We start from the raw sequence: 22,271 nt of genomic DNA on the forward strand, positions 1-22,271 counted from the left end.
CGTCTACTACCTTCGAAGCAGAAACCGGTGTCGCGAACCGATGCGCAAGCCGGCTGCATGGTTCGTACCCCCAACGATACTTCCGACGTTAAGTTTTCCCAAAAATTTTACCCACCGAAACTCTTTCGAATCGAGGTCCAGGGCTCGCTCTGCACGCTTCGGAGGCTCCCGTCACGGCTTGGTATACCTACCGAAGCGGTGCCGCATTGCGGGTTCCTCCTGTATGTGTGTTCGTGCCTTGGCCAGCAGGCAGGCAGGCAGGCAGGCAGGCAAGATAGGTGGAGAACCTCGCCGTTTCCTCCGTCGTTCAGCTTCGTTTTCCTTCGGTATTCATGCCCCGAGGTTGTATCTCGAAATTTCGTCGTTACCTTGACGACGGCCGAGGACCCTTAACCGTGGTCCAAGGTTTGTTGTTGCGGCATGATTTTATCCCGTAGGATTTATTTATTCGGAAAATTTATACCCTTGTTTTCAAGCGCGGGTGAACGATTTGCCGCAAGTTTGACACACGCGTAAAACATCGATTTTCAATTTTTCTTCCGTGTAATTAAACGGACCTGTACAGTTATTGGTTAAACAAAAATTACTGGAATTTTATATCAACTTTACAGACGTTCCATTTTATTGAACACGCGACATTCTGAGAATTTGATTATACCGGGGTTAATTATATCTGTCTTTTATATAGTATTGCTATAGGAAATTTGTCGGATAATCGCATATATATACGCAAACAAATTTTTGTCCCCCCGATAAAAGAGCAATTTCAACGGAATCTGTGAGGTGGAATTGGTATTACCATAAACTTTTAATCAATGAAAGCTCCCCGGAAGTAGCTCACCTTTGCAGCAATCTCCGTGAGTCAAATGCTGAGCCACGTAGGTATCCAGAGGATTTCGATCGCGAAACTCTCGGCAAGAAGGGCTTGTAATACATTTTTTCCGAATCCTAATTTCAGTATTGGGAATTCTAAAGCCGTGTGGGAATCGTCGGTGTTTTGCAGAGGACCAAAGTCGCGGAATGTTTTCGGACGTGTCAGATTGCCGAGCGATTCACCGAGGTGGCCATTAGAAAGAATGAAAACAGTGATCAGATCGCTTCCTCTTCCTTTCCGGATAAACGTGGAATAGGATACGTGCACACCTACCAACAAACTCGGCACAAAGAGCGATGTACCTGAATAGAAAAGTGTCAGGCTTACCCGCGGCGCTGTATCTACGTCATTGTGCATCGGGCACGGACAATAAGATGAAAAGAAAACTTCACAGGCCGATATGAATGGTGAAGGAGTAGAAAGAATTCGTTCAACGAAACAAACTGTTTTCCCCTGCATTGTTGCAAGAACGACTCGCTTCTACTCCTCCGATCGACTTTCTTTCTTTCAAAGTCGTCAAACGCAGGAAGGTTGAAACCGAAGCTAATTAGTACCTACTTTCCGCAATCATCGATTCGACTGTATTCGTTCACCCTTTCGCCTTTCACCTGTTCGAGAATTGTAGGTACAGCTAGAGACGCGTCCACGAGATCGTCGGTAAAATCGATAATCGTATAATTAACCAAGGCTTTCAAGCTCCTCTGTTCCCTGCACGACGCTTGCCTGCAGCAGTAGGTTAAAGCTCAATTTATGTAATCTCATTGGACGCAACATCGATAGGCAAATAAACGCCCCCGTGCGTATCCGGCGAGCAAAGTTGCTCGGAGTCCTCAACTAAATAGCCCTTTGTCTTGGCGTTAAGTCCGTTGTCGAAAACGGGGGTGAAATTATTAGATTAACACAAGCTGCGTTATTACGCCCTTTCCATTTTTCTTTTGTCTGTGAAAATGTCGCGCAGGACAGCGAAAAGTAGAGAAGAAAGTGTCGCGAGGAAGGCGAAAAGCGGAAATACACTCGGTTCCAGATGCTGGTCTCATTCAGTAACTGTCAAAACCATTCTCGAGGAAAGATTCACGCCGAATCGCCGTTGAACCGCGAGCAGTGAGGAAACAGTCGTCGTTTCTCTATTCTCTTTTGTTCCTAAGACGTTGGCCGTTTTAAAAAAGCTTTTCACCTCGCTTTGATAATGAAAAAATCCGGACAGTCCCGCTATAGAAGCATGTCTCACTTGACAAGCTCCTGATGAGTTTGGGAGCACCCTGGACTTCCCCATTCAGCCGAGAAAAAAGAACTTTGTTGACTTTAAAGAGATTTACTACTTCTAGCCTTTCCGCCCGGTATTCTGCCAAACGCAATAACGGCTCAAGCGCGGATCATAAAGTCAGACCTACGATATATGACTCGTCTAGTTAAGAAAAAATCGTAGTATACGAAACACACTGACCGAACGTCGAATTTTAGTTTTCAGAGAAAAGCTGTCCGATTCTGAATTACTTTTCAAGTACGTGTACAATACCTACCAAAAACCACGATGAATCGATTCCTGCAAATTTCGATTGAAATTATCGTAATTGGTGCTTAAATATTTTAGGATACGTCAAAATGGTACACCTCTTGTGCAGTTTGACAGTAATTAAGAGGCGCTGTCGATCATGCCGAATGATTCGTGCCAAAACTTGACATCCTTCGGAATACATCATCGTCCCCACTTGACCTGCGGGGTTTCTTGACCTTTCGGCGGGTGAGAATGAATTCTTTGCAACGTATTTGCGACACAAGCCTGGGCCACGCGGAATGAGGACAAGCCGTATAATCAGCGGAGTGACGGCGACTGACTCCAAGGGCGAAAAGGGAAGACAAGGGGCTGCGAGAGGCGGTTGAACGAAGCTGCAGCGAGAATAACGGATAAAAATCAGCTTAGTTTCGACCTTTGCCTGCACGTCCGACCCACTTGACCCAACCCTACAGCCGACCCAACTTGGGGTGAACGTATGGTATTGATTGGGGTTACAGGATCGTCCGCCGCGGTGACCTACATTAATTCCCACTTTTCCACTATCCGACACAACGCCTGTACAACGCCGACTGACACGGCGATGCATCGGACGTTTGAAACTTGGCCGAAGTATCGGGAAACAAGACGCCTCTCCAATCGCGACAATTCATATCGCAAATACTCAAAGTGCCCGTAAATACAATCGTCGATCGTCGACTTGACGCCTTCTAGTATCGGACACGATTCAGGACCGTTAGCCTTAGCAGATTTATCGATTCGGGATAAAAGTGGAGAAAAGGAAAGTCGACCATTTTAACCAAGCAGATACGTAACGTGATTCCATGTTTCTGCGCGGCTCATTGGGCATTGTTGTTTTACACCCTAGTGCCCGGTAAAAGCGTCAAGGGAATCGGATTTGATTTGTTATTTGTCACCCGCCTGGTCAGCTGACCTTTCTAGTGTTGCAGGAATTTAATTTATCCTCTTGTAACCAGTCGGCAATAAATTCGAGGGTGAGTTTACTTTTCTAAACTATTATTATTGTTGTTGTTGTTGTTGTTATAGAGGATTGCACGCTACTTCGGAACAGTTGTTGCGGAAACAGGAAGCACGCGAAAACACATCTCGAAAATATGAACAACATACATTCGTAGAGGAAAACTTGTTTTCGACTGACTATAAGAATATCAACTACGATTACGTAAAAAAGTTGAATATTTCACAAAGAGTACCGCGGAGTAAGAAATATGTTGGAAAAAGCCGACAGTTAACAGCGAGGTCAAAGATTCTTCTCCGTTGTTATCCATCTTTCTACCTCACTTTGAATCCATCGACTTTCAAATTGTTCCGTCGCTCCGACGTTACGCAAAAGTTTTCACTGTCGCAGCGCGCTTTATAGAGGTGCTGTACTTCTTTAGGGTGATGATACGGGTATTCCTTACTTTGTTCAGTAAATCATGTTAAAACTGTCGAGGTACGCTGCAGCGCAATGGCTGCGCGAACAACTCCGGATTAAATGATCGTCCGAAGCCCGGGAAATCAATAGAAACTTACGAATTACAATTTATTTTTCCAGCCACGCAAGTTACTTTAACGCATGATTCAAACGCTCTTCCGACAAGTATCAAAGCGCCACTGCCACAGGTGGGCAAGACTCGAGCAATCTGTTGACTGACAATGAGCACTTCAAAATCGTGGCATATAGGTGGGTATAATCAGTTTGCAGCTTTCATCCCTGCTCCGAAGGAGCAGAAATTCACGATTGCCGAGCATGAGCTTAACGAGGCCCCGTTCGCTAATGGAAGTTGAATAGACTCTGAGCCTGTTTTATTGATTGCGTTGCACTTATACACAACGCGCAAGTATAAATATACGTATACATGTAACGTGTAACTATCGTGCAAGAGACGAAATACACCGACCATGCGGTCGATGCACAGAAGCTGCAGAGTGGGTGCAAAATAATTCCAAAAAGGTGAAACGGTAAACGGATACGCGACTGGCGAAATTTTCTACCAAATATTAATTAATTGACTGCGGGTAGATGTCGCTTGACACAATTATAAAACATCACTTGCAATCGGTATCGTTTGTTATATCAAATATTTACCAGACAGTTTTATAATTGATGTGTGGCTGCATCGATTAAATATTTTAATTGGGATTATTCTCAGCAAAATAAACTTCTACTCATTATTTATCCTAGTGTCGTTATTATTGTGCTTTTTTATTTTTTTTTTTTTTTTATCCTCGATTTTTTCCTACCTTTTACCTCATGTATTATTAACACTACGGATAATAAGTAGGTATAACACTTCGCGCTATGCAGACAGCGCTTTAGTCGAGCGCGGTCATGCCGGCATCACAGAATACGTGCTACGTACAAAGCGAAGTTTATTTATAACGCGAATCGATTAATATAGCCGGCTATCGATGTGCCCTGCGCATATTTCGCCTAACGCGGTACGAGATCTAGAGGGCAAGTATGATAAAGAATGAAAGATAATAGAAACAATTTCTTGGTACAACTCATTGCGAAGTTATTTCTCTGATGTAAACTCAAAACCACGGCATTACAAGGAGTGCGACATTATGAACATGTTTCTTAAAGATTGAAATTTAACCATCGCGAAAAAAAGTTCGGAACAAATCAACGTAGAGTCACTACCATCGCTATGATAATACTGATACTTACGACCATGTTCAAAATATTAATATTATCAATTAGGCTTCGTAAGTTATAGCGATAAATAGATTAAATGATTCCAGTATTATATGCACATTAATTTTTGATCCTCAATTATTATAAAGTTCCTTTATTATTATAAATAAATCGAAAGCATCTAAAAACACGCTAGTTTTCTATTTTTCCCTGTTATTTTTGTATATGAATTTCATTGAATTGACTGAATTTTGTTAATATACAGCCGATTCTTCACAATCCTGATCAAAGGTAGGAGGTACAAATTTCAAAATTCGCCAACGCAAGGGGAAATTGTTTGTTTTCAGACACATTATATGCATACATTTAAAGTTGTTTGGTAACGAGCATCGAGTTTTCTACTTGCAGACATTTTGCACCGATTGAATAGAGTGGGTGAATGGTTGATGCAAACAAAAAACGTCGAGAATAAAGATAAGCATTTTTTGCGCCTACATCAATGTTGCCAACGAATCCCGTTGGATATTTTATTGAAGATAAGGGACAGGATCGAATGACAGATGGGTTATGCTGCCCTGTCGCAGGACTCGATCGAACTCCGTTATCTCACAAGCGCTTGCCAATATAACGCGTATCTATCCAAGCTTAAAGTCTTTCACAGTTTCGCTCTTCAAGAACGTTTCCCCCAACTACTACACCAGCATATTACCCTACGTCGATGGCTGCTTAACCGATATACGTCTCGCAGATTGATTGATCTGATTAAGGATCCGAGTTTAATCCCGTGAGATCCTATTTCTTCGCGAATCCCGGGACATTTTAGTGTGGCAAGAATAGCGCTGGGCAAGGGTCGTGAATGGGGTAAAATTTAGGTGACCGATTGATCAGAGGTGCGAATTTATTCTGCCCAGAATATTTGAGGGTAGGCATCACTGATCTAGCATATTTGACTGCTTAATCCCTTCCAAGTACAGTAATATTCGTAAGCAGTGTACATCGAATACGTCAATTCTTTTATATTTCTCGAGTGGATACGCATACGTTTTTACTAATTTTGTGATATATTTTACAACATCAAAAAACATTAAACGAGTATTTTTCTTACGTCCCGATTCAGCCGTTACAGGTTGTATACCACCCCTATATTTTAGCCCGAAAAAAGGGATGCTATCCATGAGGATAAAAATACCGCGCACGTTCAAGTGTGTTGATGGTGAATAATGTCCATTTGGTTTTTATCAAAAACAAAAAAACTTAAGTCATTATCGAGAAAACCTGAAAAATAATTTTCTGGAGTAGCGTATGATAAAATACATATTTACTGTTCTTTGATGTATTAGAATACATCACAGAATGAAGTAAATCGATGAGGAACACCTCGGGTTCTTTTCTTGTGAAAGTAGCGACAACGAATGAAATTTTATTCCACAAAACGTTTTTACGATTAAACCAAAGTTACGATACGTGAAATCTATCGTCAAAAGAGCGCCGTTTTTCTACGATCAAAGTTGAATATAATTTCCGTACAGCAAATATCATGCGGTGAAGTTGGATGGGTCGAAACTGATCGACGAGATCAACGGGAGCGATGGATCTGTTATCAGAGAGAATTTCGCGAGTCGAATGCTTCTGACGATGTGCGTTGTGGAATTAAAAAAGTTTTAGAGAATCATTGGTCGATGAAACTTCGAACCGACCGGATCAAGTTTAACGGATCTCAACTGTCGCACTGAATCAACCCACTTGCGATTATAGCAATTATGGGTATACGTGAAAGAAAAAAAAAAAAAAAAAGACAGAGGGCTTGCGGAAACTACAACAAGGTGCGCTCTGCAGCAGCCAATTTGTAGTGCCAATTCCGCAGAAAAAGGAAAAAATATATAGAGAGGGAGATCGAGGATTGGGGTGAGAAGAAAGCAAAAAAATCTGACCCGGTTGAATGGAATGCGGAATTTTTCATCTCCCGAAAATCTAGACAGCTAGCGAAGTGAAAGGCTAATCTTCGTTTAATATCCTTGAAATCTTCGGTCCGCGGTGAGCCACCCTTACCGCATAATATCGCGGTATAAGAAGAGGTAGAGAATGATTGCGAACTTGCCTCCTTCCGCCTCTGAGGCGTCCGGTCCGTCAGTTCACTTTTGCCGATTTAGTATCTCTCTCCTGGCTGTAATTTGTGAGTTAATTATTCACGTGACGAAGCTGCGTTGTACGAAAGTATTACGCGGAGGGATTCATTGAACTTACCGAGGGAAATTAAAAGAAACTCGACGAAGAAAACTACGCGTGCGAATTTGCGTGGATCTAAAAACGGGACGAGATCATAAATCAGAAACGTAACGTGCAGGTACGAAGCGTATGCTTCATTTAAATTATATTTACTCCCGGATCTTGAGAGCTGGATAATTTCATACAATCGGACGAAAGTCGCCGCGAAATCATACATTTCGAAATGTATTCAGCTGCGCGGAAATGTGAAGGGTAGTTAATTGTGGCATAAATTGTTTTCAATGACTATACACGAGTCAAAGGACCGAACTCGATATTTTCAGAAACAATTAACAGGAACGTATCAATTTTCTCTGACAATGACAAAATGCCGTAAACTGATAGGCCATAATTTTACCCCGCAAACTCTGACCTCAACGAAACTGATCCGCGTCAGATATTTTCACGAAATTCCATTTTGCGGATGAGAGAGAGAGGATTATCCGAAGCGAGTAATACACGAATTGGTGTCGATGTCTCGAGTTTCGGCGACGTTTCGCTGAGACCTGGATCTGACGTATCGACAAGCGGGAATTACACTTTGACGTAGGTATACAGAAGTCCTTCTGGTAAGTGTTATACCTGAATCGGTGACCGGCCTGCAGGTTAACAAAGAATCTATACGCTGATCGAGCCGAGCGTGTAATATGCGATCGGCTTATCGGACACGATAGATTTTAGTCATCGGGCAATAAGCGCAAGAGGTTGACGGGACGTTTAAGCAACGAACGAGGGAACTTCGGGAAGACTTACAACGCCTCGCGATAAGTAGTCCGGTTAAAAAAAAAAACACCCGGGATATTATTGACCAACGGGAACTCTCCCACCTACGCCAGTTTCCATTCGTGACGGAAACGCGTGTACAGCGAATAAATGCGGTGATATAGGATATTGTGTACGTACTAAACCTGCAGCGGCGGTCAATACTTTAGACACGTTATACAAAGAGCTACACTTTGCAGGTATATATATATATACATATATATATCTATGTATATGTATATTCTCGACACTTATAGTTCACGTTGGTGGTAATTACAACGTTGTTTTCCACAGGGTGTCCATGATCAAGGGCTCGATCGTCGTTCACTTGCCAATATAAAAAGAAAGAAGAAGAAAATCGTCCGCGGAGTTCGAATAGGAAACCGATCGTCGTATTTAAATTTATGTTATGCATTCCTTTGAGCGGCCATCGTGATGCAGAAAATGACTGTAAAAACTATTTTCTACCCTCGAATGTTGTCCGAAACAAAGAAAAAACAAAAAAAAAACAGCCCACTTACTTGTATAAAAAACGTGATAAACGGCGTCGGGCGGGTGGAAAAGGTGAATTTAAAAGAAAGATGAACTGTACGACTACCGATTATATCGCAAAGCCAAGGTGCCAGGCAAAGACTCGAAATTAGTAGCTCCTGTGGGTATACTTTATATTTCAGTGGTATACTTGAACGATTTATGTACAACGATCAAGTTGGCGCCAAGAAAATTCGAAGAACAGGCAGTGTAAAACGATCAGTTTTCTTTCGATACGTTTATGATACGTATACTATAGCCAAGGACCTTAAAACGTAGTTGAATTATGATGGAGATGGAACTAGGCGTTTATAAATTCAAATTTAAAAGTCATCGAGATGATTTCCTTTAGGCAGAAATTTTCTGTATTCACTTTTCCTCTAATTTTATTTCACTAAAGGGTTGGGTCAGGAAGCCGGGACCCCGGGGTATACCGAACGCTTCAGGCGACGCTCGAAAAGGCGAGCTTAAAGGTCAGAAATACAAGGTCGGTGCTGAGTGCAGTTTCTATCATATTCCTCGTTCTCTTGGCGTGTGCAAACTAAGCTACGATATCGGCGAATCGCGACAAGCCGTCCACGATGGCGAGCAAATCCACGAACGCACATGAATCCTACATATGAAGTACGCGAGTTATGCAATAAAACATCTACTCACCACTATAACTATTTACATCCCACTGATAAGCCCTTCGGTAGTCGTCGATCTTAGTTTAGAAAAACCACTGACGTACTTTTGAAAGAAGGGCACTGGTACCCGGTTTAACTCACTACGGATTTACATAACGAATGTAATGTGATTAATTTACAACGAAACATGCTCAGCGTCGACTTTGACGCCATTTATTCCACTCTCTATCGGCATGTCCATCATTAATTGTCCCGATATCACGGACTCGTCATCTCTGGTCAGTTTTTGTCACTGTGTTTCATCGTGAAGTGGGTTGGTTGTTTTTAGATCCTGCAGGATTTAGCCGCGGCTAAGGGGTTAAAGGATTAGATTTATAGAGTGAATAATCAGCGATAGATTGTATATGTCATCAACTAATAGATAATATGTACACCCGTTTTCAACTAGAACTTATCCACCATCCCCCTTCTTTTCTAACGAGCACAGCTCTACGTATAATTACTATAACTGGGATTGACTCGAACATGGAAAAAAACACGCATTGGATTGAGTGTAACCTGTACGGAAAAAGGCCTCGACTCCAGGTCAACTTTTATCAGATGCAATCGATATCTCTGCCGCATAAAACAGCATAACAGCAGCGTAAAGTTAAAACTGTATTATATACGTATAGATTATATGTATATATTATATATATATATATATATTATATTATATTATATATACATATACCGTTTCACTGAGCCGAAACCGATAATGCTGTTCTATAATATTATTGTGCTTAGAATTTGTGTTTATAACATGTACTCAGTGTACCGCGCGTAATAACGCGGCGTTCTCTCTATCGACTTGAGTGGCGGGGAAAGGAAGGAACGAAATGGGGGCAAAGAGGTGGAAGGGTGCTCAGTATTTTGGAACCCCTCGACTGTATGTCAAACGTTTGCGGAGGCAGGATAACGACAGATATGAATATGAATAAATAAAGGATACAGAAACGGCCGGGAAGGGAATTCGAAGCCTTCTTGCAGCACTCACTCAAGTTTTAATTTTTTTTTTTTGGTTTTTTTTCAAACAATCGTTCCTCGACGTAGCTTTATATGTTTCACGATTCCTCAGGGACAGCTTCCTGCTTACGGCTATCGAGAACGTCGGGTTCGGGTCAGAGTTCGGAGATTACGAAACGCATGAATGCGAACTGTGCAGACTGCGGGGGTAGGCAAACGATCACTGGATAGAGCTCACCCCGATTTTCTAGCCTCGGGATAAAAGATGTATACGAGAAAATGATTCCGATCGCTTACAGCCCAGCCAGCGATAAACGCGAAGACGCGATAACGCGAAAACGCGGAAACGTCACCACGTCAGGAGGCGACGCGGTGGCTCATGGCCTCGGTACTTCGCTGGCCCAACTATTGTCTGCCATCTTGGGAAAGCTCGGATAGCCAGCTTTGCGGCGCCGCTGACGGAGGCGCGAGGCGATCAACGCAGGGGCGGCGAAGGGTAGGGTGGAGGATGGCGCCGTCGACGCCGACGCGACGCCGACGTTGCGTGACGTCACGATTCAGGCCGGGGTACAACGTTGCGGAAAAGCGTAGTCATGGTGACGGGCGGCTCGACGCCGTGCCGCGGATCGTGTCGGGGGTGGGAAAAGCGCCGAAGGGATGAACGTGAACGGGGGGCAGCGCCCCCACCTCACCCTCGTCCCGCACGCGTCTGTGAGTCCGCGTCTTCGACGTGGGGCTCCCACGCATACCGTTCAAACAAATATCGAGCCTCCCTTGTCCCAGTGTCAGCGTCTCTCACACATGCATACCGTCAGCTTACAATCATTCATGCGACCTTGTGTTCGAGGGCTCCGTAATACGGTGTGCGAACCGTTATACAGGCTCGCTGTCGGCAAATGTATTCGTGTACCATGAGGATACGTATATGCCATACATTAGTCTGGTATACGATACGAGTACGTATATGTGTACCTTACACGTATGGCGTCGAAATATGATTCCTCGTTATTGATATGCAACCCTGTCACTTCTGGCCGCGTGGCTGGCCACTAACCCACCTGACCGTTTCATCGCTCATCGACAACCTCCCGCCACCTCCCCGATTGATATGAAGATTTTATTTCCTCGCCGGGGATTCTTATGCAACGGACTTGCAGCAGATTGGGAACTGTCGATATCGTTTAAGGACAACTGCCACGAATCGAATTACTCCATTATGTTCTAAATTCGCTCGCACATTGTCAATAAACAGAACTTGTATATGTACGTTCAATTGTAAAACTGGCCTGATTATTAATTTCATCACATTCCTCTCCACTGCACACGTAACGAATTTTGTTTTTCATCTAATGGAGAGATTGAAGTTGACTATTGCCAAAAGTGTTTCGCCTTGTTGGTGGAAGCAAAGACGCGTTCACGATAACGAGAATAAGAAAACGAACGATGAAAATGAGGTGAAGGGCCGAGTGAAAATCGGGTCGCGGAAAAACTGACCGCGAACATGCATAATGTCGTTTCTCACAATACCTGGAGAAGAGAACGTGTTGGGGTGGGGCTGAATGGAAGGAAAAAGCAGCGTGTACGACGACGTGACTGCAGCAAGTAAGCCTTCGCGAGGGATTTGGATACTCTTCGAGAACGGTCCCGCAGGGCTTTCGAGGCCTCGAGACCAGTCAAGGCGGACAAAAAGAAACTCAAAATTTGGAACGCCAGCGTTAATCTGGAGTGTCTCGAGTGTATATTCCAGGTAACTCGAGGGCGTGGTTGCGGTGTCACGTTACTCGGTAATCAGGATCTCTCGACTCCTGTAAGTTTCAGCTTTGACCTAACCTTCGGTTACCCGAGGAATTTACCCGCCGCCATTTTGACACAGTGAATCTCTGCGTCGGAAATAAAAGTCACTTTTCTTATCCGGCCAAGTTATTCAATTTACTCGGGTGTAATTATTAATAGTCCGTTCACACATATCTGCGCATGATTGGAAGCAAACGCTGCATCTAATTTGAAACGAAACCTACTTGGGTATTGCAAACTTGCACTTCTCCCGTTCCCGTAGTGATTGATATCCAATATTTGCTATTTGTGTCTGTGTTAGACCTTCGATAAAGCTGAAGAGTTTGACCGAATTCATTCCAGCATTTGACAGGCTGCAAGTTTGCAATCAACGGAAAGAGAATGCGGCTGTCACGTGTCACGATTTAGTTGAGTCTGTTCGGCTGGTATAAGGTGTTAGTTGTACGTGAATACCTCGGACAATTCACACATACGTAGAAACGCAACTGTGTGAAGAAATAATTAGCCGCATTTCAACGAAGATGTAAAATTCATGAGCGGAAATCGAAAGGTTGTATCTATGTTCGAAGAATCGTTATTCCTTCTTCAAAATAAATATTCAATGTTGTTCCTACAGGGAAAAACTCCGTAAGTGAAAAATTTTGACAAAAACATTACGTACTTACATTATATACATAATTTCTACGTCCAAAGAGCCTCAATTTCATCAATTGCATAGACATATCTCGAATTAACATAGCCATCGGTATTTCTAGCTTGTACAACAACTGGCTGATACATTTGAAATTTATAAAGGGCTGACATTGTCGCAGTTCACTCTATACTCGATAAATCGATGGATTATTGAGCTTCACTCGAGTAACCAGGCACCGATTCTTCGCAAAAGTTCCGCGCAGGCAGGCTAGAAATCCAATAAAAATAAAAAATAACTACAACAATAAAAACCTTCGTAGAATCACAATACAGTAAGCTCCTTCAAGAATCATTACACTCGCTCTCTTGGGAGCAAACTGTAAATGTCACCGATTACCAATTAGACGTTATCAAAATATAATATTGAGATGATAGTACGTGCATTGTGAAAGTTCAAATACCTGCAATAATTCGTTTTACAGGTAAACGAGACAAGCGCGTGTCTTATCGACTGCAAATAGTGAATTCTGTCACCTAGTTGTACATCTAATCGTCTACACAAATAATCCTACAATACTTACGGGAAAATCAATCGACCCCTCTAAGGCTCTGCTATAGATGGAATCTAAATCGGATTTGTGAAGAGAATCGTTACTCGCGATGCGACGACACTGCCCGCGACACTTCGATGTCTATATATCATCAAACTTTTATCCACCCCCGTTATGCAAGACTAAATCCTGAACCATGTACTCTCTGTAAATTAATCAGCAATCACCGAAGCTTGATAAAATTCAAATTTACGTCAAGCTGTAAGCTTCTGCATGGTTGATGCTGAAAAATTATACCACCTATCCAAACGCAATGGTACGAATATGTATAACAATATCTAAAGTAGTGGGTAAAGAGAAATAACTAATCCAACCTCTCGATAGCGACTAGAGTTTTAATGGCACCTATATTCCCAAACAATAACAACGAATAATAACTGATATATTTTAAATTTGAATATCTAGGTACAAGTCATTGTGGAGGGTCGTTCACGTTACCCTTCCCTTCGTCTTTATAATCCGCTTGTTACACGGACGGCCGGTCAACGGAACTTGACTTGACCACTTGGGCTGAGAAAATCTAAGTCCAAGCCTTCACGTACGATATTAAGAAACCCCGAGGCGTAACCAGCCGGTCTAAAGCACGGACGATTGAGTTGCAAGAGCATAATGGACATGTAATGGACGCGGGATAACTCCGGTTAAGTTTGCGACGCGAGGGCTTCCCTTGCGCTGTTATAGTCACCCAACTTGCCCGTAAGTACAAACGCAGTCGCCCGACCCCGTAAGCAACGTGACGATCTTTCACTTCAACAAGTATGTGCGATCCCTGCGCTTCTCTAAGCCTCCGCGCAAAACGTCGACCACCTTGTGCTTCGAGGGTCGAATACATGCACACCCTACGCCCCTGCATAGTTGTAGTAGCAGATACGGGCGAAGGGAGGTTGCATAAGGCGCGGGAAGATATCGATACCATTTTGTTCGAAGAGATTTTTTATATATCGAGTATATATAAGCGTATGGACAATGTGCGTGAAATGCCTGAAAGCGTTCTCGAGTCATTTTTCCTGATATATTGAAACTTCTGGCGAAATTGATATTGTCGAGCAGGAAGGTTCACCGGCAAAAGCGTATAAAAAGCCATCAGTTTCGTTCACCCTTGCAGATGGTATATTATACAGCCGGTTACTTTTATCTCAATCTCATTTTAAATCGAAAATTTTTGATTCTTAAATCCACAGATGCGGTATAACGGGAATTTCACATCTTCTACGGATGTTTATGAAATGCTTTATACATCAGCAGCTATATCCTTGACTAGTTCGAACATTATCGTAATGAATGGTGTTATTAAGTTCAGCTTAGATAGTAGCCGTGACTAAATTCGACATAAAAAGAACAGCAGAACACATATTGGAATACTAGATTGTCTGCATGTTATCAGCTACCACACTCATGCTCTCTTTGTACCCTGTGAAATGATATCTTTTAATTATGGTACAAAATAAGGATAGTTAAGAACCGTGCACTCGTTACAACTACATATTTTGCTCGTCGCAGTTACATAAGCTGATTTACTTACAATTGGCGAAAATTAGTTTCTTAAACAGAAAATCTTAAATTCTGCAACCTCGATCGACGAATTTAATTATAAAAAATTATATACGAGACATGCGTATCCAACATATTATATATGCACGAATATGGTCTAAAGGGAAGACATATAGGGGAAGACTTATCTGACTTATATCTCCATGTGAGGTATTCATGGTATTTAATTCGCGTAATGGCGGCAGTTTGAAGTAATGAGATGACCTCTGAGGGTTGTGATCGATCTTCTTTGTTCCGATGACTAGGAATTGACAATGGTCGTGAATAACTAAGGAAGGGGCGGGGGGCAGTAATGATAATTTCATCGCGGGATCATTTTCTACAGAGTTTCGTAATCACGCACGTTTTATTTCGATTGTGATCTTATTTGCCTGCTCGTTGATAGTCGCAAGAATGTAAAAAACGTTATACCGAAATGTCACGTATATATGTATAACAATAAAACTAACGAGGACGCAGATGTTGAGCCAAAATTAATTAAAAGATAACGCGTGACAATTGATTTGCCAGAATTACCTCGCAGAGATAAACCTCATACGATTCAATGACGAAGTCTATCTTTCTCGCAGAGCAAAACGTTTCGCAAGGGGCGTCGTACGTTTCTCCCTGAGAATATTATCTAAGACGACAATAAGAGAGTCTCGAGTAATTGAATTCAGAAACGGTACGAAGTTCAGGCCCCAATTTCGAGCCAATAATAATTCATTTTGTCTCTTATATATCCTGCGCGTGTCACAGTGACAAGAGTTTAATGCTAATTATCACGAAGACGCGGCTCGATGATACCCTGATACCATTGACGAATAACTCGACGTTTATACCTTCGTGATTATTACTATTTCATCACAGTAAATCCCTATCGGTATTATCATCGGGCTTATGTACGTGATCCGGGCTCCGCGATTCCCAGCAAATGAATTCCCTTTGATTATTCGAAGAGCTTTAATGGCATAATATGGGCATAATGCATGCATCGATTCTTGATCAAATTAATTGCACGTAGCCATACATAAAACAACGATCAATGAATTATTTTGCTCATTTTTAAGTGTCTATTACACTAAACTACAACGTCTCGATGTAACGAAGCTTCTCAAAGTTTCGCCGAATTCCCACAGCTCAAACCTAAATCTTCTACCGTGTATTTATCATAAAGCCAATAATCAACTTCGGTACACGAACACGGCTGAAAGTATGAACTGAAGATTTCGTTCACGCGACTAGCTGAGCTTTTATTGCGATAAAATGTCGGAACGATTCGGTGTATCGTCGATGCGGAGAAAGAATTGCGGACCCGAATATGAGGCGTCGACCGTTCTTAGGTCTTAACCTCGTCGCCCAGGGGGCTAGAGACAATGGTACCGGGATAGGAGTCGAAGAACGCAAACGGAAGCGGTGGAAATCGTAACGACACTCGAGGCGACATCGAGAAAATTATATCGCCAAATTGCCGATTCGTGTTGTAAATCCTACGTGAAGCAGATATATTGCACGAGATGCTCTCGGGCATATAAATTTTCGTTTTTCGAGGGCGAGACTGTCTCCTATAACCATTTTGTACAGTAGGTAGATCAGATTTCTCGTTACTGTTATTACACGCGCGCCATTACTTTATGTTACATATGACACCCTCGTCGACCGACTTCCGGCCTGCATTTTCGGGGGGTATATGCTGAATTTTTTAATTTCTTGAACCATACAAGGATAAGTATCGTCGCCGTGCGTAGCGAGGCATCGTTATTTATGGTAATGTAAAGGTTTAATGTTCGCATAGTAAAGTAGGTTGCATGTGGGACTCTGTGTAGGATATATACCCCACTACCGACCCTTTCAAGTTTTATCTTGATTTTTGCGTTTCGCTGTACGTTACGCCACTCGAACAAGAAAAAAAAGAAAGAGAGACAAAACCTGTTTTTACTCGTTTTAATCACGATGATTCCGTAGAGTGCAGGTAACGAAACGCAAAAATTCAAGATCGACATTGAAACCCGTACAAAAGTTTCAGGGATCTGATAAAAAGTCGGAAGTGAAACGCTCGGCATGTTAGTTATATTTACGATTAGATATAACAATATTTTATACTTTGAAATTGTATTTTACTAATTTTCGCGTTATTATATAGCATCATGTTTCGTCAGACTTGGAATTGCCGTGTCTGTCTGCGCAAGTTCGTCCACTAAATTGATCTGTATATATCCTCCGTTTCCATCAGCTCCGTATTTCATAACTCAAAAATTCGCCTCGCAAATTCTTGAGCTCCACGCCCGCCATCGAATAGTCAAATTATATTGTATATGCATATATACAAAGGTAAGATATCAGAAATCGATTAAAAGGATATGTATATGAAATAAAAAAATTCAACTTGTCGGCAATATCATCTACGTGAAAATCCTGTCTTGAAGTTGATAAATAAAGTGAGGAATTTTCACGTTCGACCTAGGTTTTAGTAGAACTTTGAAACATCGCTGCAAGTTGAAGTTTATATTTCCTTTAGTTACTCTACCGGGGATTGCCAGTAGTTAACCAAGCTGACCTGAATATTTCCATTATAATTATGCTGGCGTGTTCGTCACGATACAAACCGGCAGCGCGGCACACGGCTGATTGCCGACTTTTATAATACGAAAAGAAAAAAAAAAACAAAAATAGAGGAGTAAATAGGAAGTAAAAAATAAAACTAGAACAAGAATCATTGAACGGGTCGATAACACGTAGTCCCTTTCGGCTAGTTTCACAATCTCAGGCATAATCGCTGAGCAACTTTACAGACTACGATTTTCGCTCAACAGCCACGTACCACGGCCAAGCTTCTATGCCCAAAATTTTCCATTCACACTTTCGGTTCGAATACCACAAAATTATTATGTTCCAAGAGGGACCCCGGCGTGAACAATTGGTGGCAGCGGTAAACATGCCACACGTCAAGAGGCTGCACGAAGTCGAATGGCGCAGACGCGAGCAAGAAAATACGTTTCGTAAAGTGCTTTGTAAAACTGGCAGAAACTCAGCAGCTATAACCAAACTTCGCATGGCTAATACCTCGACTTATTTACACCGTTAAAAAACGTGAGGGGAATAATTCGTCGCGTTCTCTCGCGCTTCCAGTAATTCTAGCATTTTTTCTATCCGTTCCTTTATTGATCATACCCATTTTTCTTTTTTTTTCTCATATCGTTTTGCCCGGTCTGTAGGAACGATTTGTCGGCAACCCGGAGTTTAGAATTCTCGGGTCCGCGTCGTGTGGTTAATTTTTGGATCGTTCGTCGAACCAATTTTTTTATTTTTTTTACTTAAATTTTTTTGTCCATTATCTTGATGAGTGTACACGGAATGTCGATTGGTAGAAAAGGGGAAATAAAATTTTTCACTGAAAAATATCGCCGAATAATTTTGAAAAATATTAATAATGCACGTACGATCAAAATGTCCAAATGGAATTATGAGTTTTGGGCTTCTGGTCGTAATACGTGATGCGGGAATTTAAACAAGATCTTCAATATCAAGAGACCAGTCAATTGATAAGCGATAATCGATCAAAAATTATTATCAATCGACGGATACCAGCATTTTAAAAATCTAATTCCAGTTCCCTCACCTCGTATTACGACTAGAAGCGCAAAACCGATAAACGAATTTTGGACACTATATCGCTTGACTCGATACTATAACTTTTTTCAATGTTTGATCGACTGAGCGACGAACGATCCAAACATCAACCACATGTCTAAGTCTGCCGATACCTGCGTCGTCGTTGCGCCACAGCCTAACGACCAACTATATAGTTGAACCGTTAAAAGTATTCGCGTGCGTGAGGTTTGCCCAGGCAGCAAGCAGCCCGGAATATCATCCGAACTAGAGTAGTATTGATCATTTCTACAGTAAGGTTAGAATATTTATTATTTATGACCCCAGTGCGAAACGTGCAAGAGGCCCCGAAAGTTTCGACGTTGAAAATAAATGTCAACTGACATAAAAAGAATTTTTACACCGTACTTTCATCTTGCGGGGCGAATACCTCGTGCCGACGCATTTCTTCTTCATATATGTATATATATTTGTACTCTGCTCCGCGAATAGGATTCTTCATTCCCACGAGGAGCGTATTCATTAATCGACCCGATTCGGAAATAGAGCGAATTAACCGTATGCTTGGTACTTGACAAGAAATCACAAACGGTATCCGATTTTGAAATTGAATTAAATTTGACGTATGCGCTAAAATAATTCAGACGACAGAGTTTCGAACGTGCTGAAAGAATTTTATTTCTACGATTATCTAGAGTCGCCGAATTTCGATCATCTGACTTCGAGTATTCTCATACGATTGATAACTGCAGCCTTGGGTAAAAATTCCGCCCCGATGATTTGTCAAGATAAAAGGAATAATGGATTCCCGTATCACACCTCGTGGATCGTTCTTCGAAAAAAAAAAAAAATGATAAGGCGTACTCCCTTGTACATCAAAATTCCCGAAAAATAATTTCAGAATTTACCAATCAATAGCCGTACCTCGCATCTCCGTCATCCCTGATGCTGGCGAATCATTTTTTAAAGAGACTGGATAATGGAGGCCATCACAGGACCCCGAGTCGACCTGAAGTGCCGACGAAGAGAGGCGGGTGAAGGGGAATGCAGAGAGGCAAAGAAGTTGAGAGAGGTAAAGATGAAAGTGTCGCAGTGGCGTATTTCGGAGCTCGAGCTCAGAAAGTGGAGCTTCGCCGTGTCCTCAGAGCTGTTTCGTTTACACACCGACAGAGTACGGTTCTTACACTTTGTCTCCCTCTCTCCAATAGTTTTCCCCTATAAATTCTATCACATAATTCTCACGGCGCGCACGACGTTAATTGAAACATCGTTGCCATTCTGCACTTCACCCAACCTCACCCTTATATCGCCCAACGCGACGTCATAGGCTTGCTCGTGAGACTGATGCACCGAGTTGATCACCAAAATTGAATTCGCCTGTAGTAGATAGCTGACTAACTTGGAATAATTCGTTTATCATTCACTTCTCGGTGTTCCTCCTCATTCAAATTTCACAGTTCTCTAGGATTGTTTACTCCGTTGTTTGAACATTGCGAAAACAAAATCGCCAACTGTATTGATTGTTTGAATTGTGTGGTAAACGTATGTATTATATGATTATATAATATATACGATTTAGACACACGAAACCTCCAATGTATACTCGATTAATTCCGTGATTGTTGTTAATGCATCTAGTTCACATTGGCCATTTTCCACAAAGTGGAGGAAATTCGTTGATCATCTTTCGATACTTCCGGGAATCGATTGAAAACGATTGTGAGCAAGAACGGGATTCGGTCCAATAGCGAAATAGAGGGTCAGCGTTATTTTCTCGTCTGCGTTTTTCGATATTCATACGAATCTTGAAGATCCATTATCGCATTCTTTTCCTTTAGCAATAAGCTACGTACCATGAATAGACGAAGCTTGAAGTCGAACGATTGGAAAACGATCAAACGCGATAAGAATCGCTTGGATATTCGAGGAGCCGGAATGAATCCATGTACCCGTCTATACAATTGTCAAATAAGTTACACGATCGGATAAGGCGATAATAATATTGAATTTCACCAAGCTGATACTTTGAGCTATTTATTTTGCACTACGCGCAATTGTTTCAACCTTCTTTTTCCACGTCTCATCGTTTGTCTTGGTAAAACTTTATCCGAAAGGTCGGATAATATATCGAAACACAATTGCCGACGGTTTTCACGACATACTTCGCTCCTCGAATATTATTACTTGACCTTTTCCAGTTCATTTTTGTCCGTCGATCACGCGATATAACACACATGTTCTTTCCTCGTTATCGAAATGACATTTGAAATGGATGAATGCAAGGATGAAAACAATTAAAAAAATTGAATTTAAGTGAAATAAGCAACAAAGTACAAATGGTGAAATAGGTCATAATGAATATTACGAATAACGTCTCTCAGCATCGAAACTGGTCAATGTGTGCAGTAAGATTTTACACGAACAATTGTTCGAAACATCTTTAATTGCCAACATCGTAGAAGGTTCGTGGCCTCATTGTGGCCTACCAAAACAACCTTATTCACTCACGATGATTTACATATCCTGACATAAAGTTCTTCTTACAGCAAATGACGCATATCATGCGCGTTTAAAGGAGTTAAAAAATCGTTGCCTCTATGTACTTGCGTAAAATTGTTAAAAAACGTAAAAAAATTAATAAATAAAACAGAAAAGAACGAAGAAGAAGAAAACGAATATAAAAGGAACGTTGGTATATTTGTAACGTGAGGATTCTACTTACCAACAGCAAGTAATAACTATATATGTACGGTCAAAGCGATTGCACAGACGAGGAAGAGGCACTGCGACAGAATCGGCGGGCGAGGAGGGGGCGGGTGTCGAGGCACCTCCACGGACCTAGCTTTCGTTTCGGTATCTTGAATTTTGTTCTTATTTTCTGGCTCCTTGGTACACGAGTACACTGACACAGGGCACACTGATACTTTGAGAAACCAAAATCACTTTTGAAATCCCGACCGACTTTACGTGACTTTTGTATCCTATTTTTTTCGCCTCGCCTTCTCCTGCCCTCAATTTGTACCTTTTTCCTTTTATCTTTCTCTCCTGTCGCTTCCGTCGATTAGTCACTATATTCCTCACAGGAATCCACCTTTTTATTATACCCGCCTCGTGTCACACTACACGAAGGTATAGTGGATAAAAAGTGCGTAGAACTTGCTTTGCGACAACATATTCTCAACTGCACACTAATCGAGTCCAACCCGTATTTACGCTTTTTCGTCAACCTTTATCCCGTACCGTCAAAAAATCACGCGAGTCGTCAATCGGATCGACGTACGTCAGAAAAGTGCGTTGGTTGTTTTTCCTTCTTGTCTCCTTCGTTTTCGATTCTATTTTTTGTTAATATCAACTACACGTAATTTATTCTCTCTTGTTGCTTTTTTTACATTCGTATATTATTATAGTTACATCTATATATTAAACTGTTTTGTATACGTGTGATCGTCCCTTAGGCGCTACCGCTAGCCTAAGGAGGATATCGCGTCGTCTTATTTAAACGTACTCGAATATACGCATTCGGTATTAAACGCTTTCCGAAGGCAGTCTTGAAGATTCGGTTGAAAGCTCGGTGTCCGAGTCGTCCGAGTCGCGGGGGGCGGTCGGACCAGCGCGCTTGTTACTGCATCGGCACGACGCCAGCCACCCCCTGCGGAACTTTCGAGAACTACGCCGCGGAACCCTTCGACGCCAACGTGCGCCCGATTCCAAACCCTCACCTGCCCCCGAACCGCCGGGCATCGGGTATAGTTTAAGCGAAATTAAAACGGGATGTATTTCGCCTCGACAGCGAAGCCTGTTCAGCAGTTATCTTGTTTTCCAAGCAGCAACGGCAACAGCAACACCAGATATAATGCCAGATTTCATTTTC

The 22,271-nt window shown here is 42.0% G+C and overlaps 1 protein-coding gene across 8 annotated transcripts in view; it reads right to left on the reverse strand.

Annotated features, from left to right (window-relative positions):
- The window catches only part of LOC124308177 (sodium channel protein para), a 67,777-nt gene extending 45,774 nt beyond the window's left edge, over positions 1–22,003 (reverse strand). For 7 of the 8 annotated variants that reach the window (XM_046770616.1, XM_046770619.1, XM_046770618.1 and 4 more), the window contains exon 1: positions 21,123–22,003. The gene's annotated coding sequence lies outside the window, so the exon portion shown is untranslated. Of the gene's footprint in view, positions 1–9,246; positions 9,569–9,951; positions 10,621–21,122 lie in introns of those variants that run through there. The other variant, XM_046770612.1, reaches the window with a different exon arrangement.
- Between the last annotated feature and the right edge of the window lie 268 nt (positions 22,004–22,271).

The sequence above is a fragment of the Neodiprion virginianus genome, chromosome 6 (assembly GCF_021901495.1).
Source record: "Neodiprion virginianus isolate iyNeoVirg1 chromosome 6, iyNeoVirg1.1, whole genome shotgun sequence".
NCBI lineage: Eukaryota > Metazoa > Arthropoda > Insecta > Hymenoptera > Diprionidae > Neodiprion > Neodiprion virginianus.